Here is a 7,442-nt window from a genome sequence, read left to right as displayed (position 1 = left end):
ACAAAGCCACAATAATCGAGTTAAAGTTTTAGAGTGGCTGGTGTATCTGTGTTAAGAGAACTTCATATTAAAGATACCTATACAGGATGCACAGACACTTATAATTGTAAGCCCCTATTTAAATACCTACTGAATAACGAAGATTGGGTCAAGTGTACTGGAGTACAATATATTTACAACTTCCAGAACCATCGTAGATATCTGCTGTGATATTCAGAATGACTATCTTGAAAATATGCTTGAAAGGGTTAGAGAATTGTGAAACATTAGGTAAACTGACAGAACTAGTGTGTTGTAAAGTTGGAGAATTTCATATTTCCTGAACACAGACATTTGTCAGATAACAATTACTATTACCTGCTACTGCATGAGACATTACCTTATATGAAGGAATCAGTTACAGTAACTGACAGATATTTCAGTTGTTTTGGAATTATTTTAATTTCTTAATATTACTAGAAAGGATTGTCATGATGGTCTTCAAGTAGCTGCATTTTTTACATATTTCTTAAATGTTAGATTAGCAAGCTGTTACATATATGATTGACATTTAAACTTTAGTTGATACCTAATGCTATTAGATATCAACATGGAGAAAATCATGGTGAAAACAAAGGCAATGGCAATATTCTGGAATGTACAAAGACATTCTAGAGGATCAAGATATTACTGAAGAAAAAAAGATAATGTATCATTATTGTACCATAAGATTGGTACTAACAAAATGAGATAAACCACAAAAGATAATGCATATCATTGTTGTACCACAAGATTAGTACTAACAAAGAATGAGATAAACCACAAAAGATAATGTATCATTGTACCATAAGATTGGTACTAACAAAATGAGATAAATACAAAAAGATAGTATTCATTGTACCATAAGATTGGTACTAACAAAATAAGATAAACCACAAAAAGATAATGTATAATGTATAACAAAAATGAGATAAACCACAAAAGATATTAATCATTGTTATTTCCATAAGATTGGTACTAACAAAATGAGATAAACCACAAAAAAGATAATGTATCATTGTGTACATAAGATTGGTACTAACAAAATGAGATAAACAAAAGATATGTATCATTGTGTACCATAAGATTGGTACTAACAAAATGAGATAAACCACAAAAAGATAATGTATCATTGTGTACCATAAGATTGGTACTAACAAAATGAGATAAACCACAAAAAGATAATGTATAATGTATCATAAGATTGGTACTAACAAAGTTGAGATAAAACAAAAGATAATGTAAGATTAGTACCACAAAAAAGATTGTATCATATGTACCATAAGATTGGTAACACAAAAGATAATGTATCATTAATGAGAAACCACAGAAAGATAACAAGATTGGTATAACAAAGAGATAAACCACAAAAAGATAATGTATCATTGTGTACCAAAACAAAATGAAATAAACCACAAAAAATATGTATGTATCATTGTGTACCATAAGATTGGTACTAACAAAATGAGATAAACCACAAAAGAACTACACAAATATACATATGATAATACTACAAGAGATAAACCAAAAAAGGATGAAGAAATGACAGAACTAATAAAATAGATGTAGCAAAATAACATTCCAAAGAACTTAATGGAAATGGGCAGGGTATGTAAGAAAGATATGTGGGACATTAGGAACAATGGAATGGTAACCTAGGATAAGGAAAAAATCTGAGAGAAATGAAGAAATGATAAAAAAGGAGATGCAGGTACAATATATATTGTTGTAAGAAGGAGTCAGAAGGAGATGCAGGTACAATATATTGTTGTAAGCAGGAGTCAAAAGGAGATAAGCAGGTATAATATGGTGTTGTAAGCAGGACTCAGGAGATACAGGTACAATATATTGTAAGCAGGAGTCAGAAGGAGATGCAGATAATGTACATTATACTGTTGTAAGCAGGAGTCAGAAGGAGATGCAGGTACAATATACTGTTGTAAGCAGGAGTCAGAAGAAGATGCAGGTACAATATATTGTTGTAAGCAGGAGTCAGAAGGAGATGCAGGTACAATATATTGTTGTAAGCAGGAGTCAGAAGAAGATGCAGGTACAATATATAATAACGTAAGCAGGAGCCAGAAGGAGATGCAGGTACAATATATTATGATTGTAAGCAGGATGAAATCAGAAGGAGATGAAGATGTACAATATATTGTTGTAAGCAGGGCAGGAGTCAGAAGGAGATGCAGGTACAATACAGTGTATCAGGAGGTGCAGGTACAATATATTGTTGTAAGCAGGAGTCAGAAGGAGATGCAGGTACAATATAGTGTAAGCAGGAGAGTCAGAATGGAGATGCAGGTACAATATATTGTTGTAAGCAGGAGTCAGGAGATACAGGTACAATATAGTGTAAGCAGGAGTCAGAAGGAGATGCAGGTACAATATAGTGTTGTAAGCAGGAGTCAGAAGGAGATGCAGGTACAATATATAGTGTAAGCAGGAGTCAGAAAGATGCAAGGTACAATATATTGTTATAAGCAGGAGTCAAAAGGAGATGCAGGTACAATATATTGTAAGCAGGAGTCAGAAGGAGATGCAGGTGCAATATATTGTAAGCAGGAGTCAGAAGGAGATGCAGGTACAATATATTGTTGTAAGCAGGAGTCAGAAGGAGATGCAGGTACAATATATGTTGTAAGCAGGAGTCAGGAGATACAGGTACAATATATTGTAAGCAGGAGTCAGAAGGAGATGCAGGTACAATATACTGTTGTAAGCAGGAGTCAGAAGAGATGCAGGTACAATATATTGTTGTAAGCAGGAGTCAGAAGGAGATGCAGGTACAATATATTGTTGTAAGCAGGAGTCAGAAGAAGATGCAGGTACAATATAGCGTAAGCAGGAGCCAGAAGGAGATGCAGGTACAATATATTGTTGTAAGCAGGAGTCAGGGGATACAGGTACAATATAGTGTAAGCAGGAGTCAGAAGGAGATGCAGGTACAATATAATGTAAGCAGGAGTCAGAAAGACAGATGCAGGTACAATATAGTGTAAGCAGGAGTCAGGAGATGCAGGTACAATATATTGTTGTAAGCAGGAGTCAGAAGGAATGCAGGTACAATATATTGTTGTAAGCAGGAGTCAGAAGGAGATGAAGGTACAATATATTATTGTAAGCAGGAGTCAGAAGGAGATGCAGGTACAATATAGTGTAAGCAGGAGTCAGGAGATGCAGGTACAATATATTGTTGTAAGCAGGAGTCAGAAGGAGATGCAGGTACAATATAGTGTAAGCAGGAGTCAGGAGAGTGCAGGTACAATATATTGTTGTAAGCAGGAGTCAGAAGGAGATGCAGGTACAATATATTGTAAGCAGAGAGTCAGGAGATACAGGTACAATATTGTAAGCAGGAGTCAGAAGGAGATGCAGGTACAATATAGTGTTGTAAGCAGGAGTCAGAAGGAGATGCAGGTACAATATATTTATTTGTAAGCAGGAGTCAAAAGGAGATGCAGGTACAATATATTGTAAGCAGGAGTCAGAAGGAGATGCAGGTGCAATATATTGTAAGCAGGAGTCAGAAGGAGATGCAGGTACAATATATTGTTGTAAGCAGAGTCAGAAGGAGATGCAGGTACAATATATTGTTTGTATGCAGGAGTCAGAAGGAGATGCAGGTACAATATATTGTTGTAGGCAGGAGTCAGAAGGAGATGCAGGTACAATATATTGTTGTAGCAGGAGTCAGAAGGAGATGCAGGTACAATATATTGTTGTAAGCAGGAGTCAGAAGGAGATGAAGGTACAATATATTGTTGTAAGCAGGAGTCAGAAGGAGATGCAGGTACAATATATTGTTGTAGCAGGAGTCAGGAGATGCAGGTACAATATAGTGTATGTAGCAGAGTCAGAAGGAGATGCAGGTACAATATATTGTTGTAAGCAGGAGTCAGGAGATACAGGTACAATATAGTGTATGCAGGAGTCAGAAGGAGATGCAGGTACAATATAGTGTAAGCAGGAGTCAGAAGGAGATGCAGGTACAATATAGTGTTGTAAGCAGGAGTCAGAAGGAGAGATGTAGGTACAATATAGTGTTGTAAGCAGGAGTCAGAAGGAGATGCAGGTACAATATATTGTAAGCAGGAGTCAAAAGGAGATGCAGGTACAATATATTGTAAGCAGGAGTCAGAAGGAGATGCAGGTACAATATATTGTTGTAAGCAGGAGTCAGAAGGAGATGCAGGTGCAATATATTGTAAGCAGGAGTCAGAAGGAGATGCAGGTACAATATATTGTTGTAAGCTAGCGAAGTCAGAAGGAGATGCAGGTACAATATATTGTTGTAAACAGGAGTCAGAAGGAGATGCAGGTACAATATATTGTTGTAAGCAGGAGTCAGATGAACATGGTATGCTAGGATAGAAAATACTGGACCTGTCTGATAGCTACATCCAACGAGAAATGACCACAGTTTAGAAAGGTAATGCTGTTTTCAGGTACATTATCTTTTCATAATATATCAATTAGTGTACAGTGAGTATTATGAGTGAGGATATATAATCTCAATGACGAAATACAATTATACTTTGTCATTTTATTGTGTCATTAGTTAATATTATGAATAATGCCCTGAATTTCATTTTAGTCTCTTCTGACTGTTTTGAATTCACTAAAATTATATCTAATGACACATGATAATGATAATTGAAAGTTATTGTTTGATATACATGTGATAACGTTACTGTCTTTATATTGTTTGATATACATGTGATAACATTACTGTCTGTTGAAAGGGTGGGGGCCAACAAAATACCTGCTCAGAAGGGGAGAATGCCATATAAAGGTTTGGATGCCACTTGGCTAGTGTGTAAGAACAGTGGCTATAGTGAGTCATACACTCAAATCATCAGTGTTTAAATCCAATATAATAATTCATTCTGAGGATATAAGAACTCACTTCCTTGTATCTACTGTAGTCATGAGATTCAAATATTAAATCAGTATGGACTGCAGTTCATTTAATAATATACTACAGAACACAGAACAATCATCTGTCAATGTGCATATTTATTGCTCTCAAACCTATAAAAAATACACCAAGTAAATAATTTTGGCACATGTGCAAAAAAGGTGTATGAATACATCAAATTCCATAACTAGAAAAATGGTAAAACAAGTGGTGATTTTAAGACCTATATATAAATAAGATACTTTACATATTTTGCATATAACACCAAGATTCATAACAACACGTGACCAATGCAGCAAAACACAACTTCAAGTTACTTAGTCTATTAACACATTCGGGTACTGGGTACATTCTTTCAATACATTTGTACATTACCAAAGAATGTTAGTTATAACTTTAACAAGAAACATAATTCAATACTGAGTGATATTACATTGTTCCTTTGTTTATTTGTTTTGAATTTTGTGCAAAGCTACACGAGGACTATCTGCACTAGCCATCCCTAATTTAGTGGTGTAAGACTAGAAGGCAGCTAGTCATCACTACCCACCACCAACTCTTGGGCTACTCTTTTACCAATGAATAGTGACATTGACCATAACATTATAATATCCCCATGGCTGAAAGGGTGAGCATGTGTGGTGTGACTGGGACTTAAACCTGCAACCATCAGATAATAAATTAATGACACTTTGTGTTCCTGTTATTTCTTCTAATAAATTTATTTGTTCTTTAATTTCTCTTTCAATTTGTTTTCAACAAATTTACAGGGAACAAAATTCAGATACCCCAGAGTATATTTATTTTTTAGTCAATATTAACTTCTTATTATGAGTAGTTTTTTCAAACTATATAAAAATAATTTTTAGTTTCTTACAACACTTCTGTCCAGTCTAAAATCTTTGTTACTATGCTTCATAAGTTTGTGCCAACAAAAGAAGTTGAGTTTTTTTGTTTTTTTTACTATCACTGATTTGGTACTAGTAAAAAAAATCATTCTTAATATCACACTATGATTAATGTTTTTGTATTGTCATACATATTATTGTTTTTTTTTTAGTTTAAGGTTTTAAGACTATTTTAATTTGAGCTAATTTTCACTGTTACCCATTCTAATGGTTAAAATTATCCATTATGTAGACAGTTAATATTTTGTAATCACTACTGCTGTTCATTTCTGTATCAAAAGCATAATTTCATTAGTAACATTCCAATACCAGAACATATATTTCAGTCAGAGTTTTAAAATCACAGTACTAAATCAAAAGTTAAGTTTCATAGGTTGTTTAATCATTCTACATCAGAGGTTGAAGTGTCATATTTTGCTTTCAACATTTTCCTGTTCTAGACCAACAATTAAAGTGTCATAGTTTTCATTAAACATTCCTCAGTTCTTGATTAGGTTAGGAAATCATACTATGGATTAGCTGCTGTCCACTTTTACATCACAAGAACTTTAGTTTGTAGTAATTAACACCTAACTTGAGAAACTAAAGTATAATAATATAAAAGCATCAGTTTTCTGGTTTCAATCAGAAGTTAAGTTGTTGTAGTATGAACTTATCACACAGGTCAATTGGTCAGAGGTTAAATCAAGTTATTCTCCATTTAGTTCCTGACCATATGCCAGACTTAGAATAGATTCAGGTATATCATGGCCATGAGCCACTCTGCGGTGATTGATAAGGCTTCCTGTGCGCTGGTAAACCTGTCCACAACTTCGGACAACGTAAGCTCTTCCTTGAACTGTGTTTGAAGCGTCGATGTCGGCTTAATCCTGATGTGTGAGCAAACACTGCTTGGCATATGTCACATGTAAGTTTACCTAATAGTTTTAGAAAAACGAGTTCAGCAGTTTACTTGAAAACTAACTGTATAAATACTTAAAATTAACATTTCAATAATAATGTTTAACATTAAAGTTGTAATTTAAACATGTAATACCCTACACAATTAACATTTTTCTTTTACAAAATATGAACAAGTAATACATGAGACAAAAAAAAAACGTTAAATATTAAAAGAATTAATCAATCTTCAAATTGTTTTTCAGTTAACAAGGAAAAAGGTTAACTTTCAATAAAATAAATATTGAATACCAGTATGTTACTGATAACCAAATGTAAAGCCACAAATTAAATCAAATAAAGATCAAAACTTCACTCAACAACTGTATTTATACCATCTGTTTGAAAAGCATGTATCCAAACCTAGTGACCAGGTTTGAAACTTTTACTGATTCTTTCAATTTCCCTGTATATTCATGAATATGTAATAAACAAATAGCAAAAATAATAATTTCTACTGATTGAACATATAAGTATCTAGAGAAATGATCTATATATACACTGAACTAGTAAACACACTTTCTTTTTTGTGTGTTATATGCTTTGATAAATATATAGGTATGCCACATTAAAATAGCAAAAAATGACTTTTAGAAGTAGGAAATATACATTTTTACAGTAGCTTTATCAATATGCAACTATAACGGTCTTAACAA

General features: G+C 33.6%; 1 long non-coding RNA gene across 1 annotated transcript in view; it reads right to left on the bottom strand.

The window, feature by feature from the left end:
* Positions 1–5,016: 5,016 nt before the first annotated feature.
* Positions 5,017–7,442, bottom strand: part of LOC143233799 (uncharacterized) — a 35,484-nt gene continuing 33,058 nt past the window's right edge. The window contains exon 7 of the long non-coding RNA XR_013018365.1: positions 5,017–6,764. This is a non-coding gene — a long non-coding RNA (uncharacterized LOC143233799). The remainder of the gene's footprint in view (positions 6,765–7,442) is intronic.

The sequence above is a fragment of the Tachypleus tridentatus genome, chromosome 1 (genome assembly GCF_004210375.1).
Source record: "Tachypleus tridentatus isolate NWPU-2018 chromosome 1, ASM421037v1, whole genome shotgun sequence".
NCBI classification, from domain to species: Eukaryota; Metazoa; Arthropoda; class Merostomata; order Xiphosura; family Limulidae; genus Tachypleus; species Tachypleus tridentatus.
This window is presented reverse-complemented; position numbering and strand designations above follow the sequence as displayed.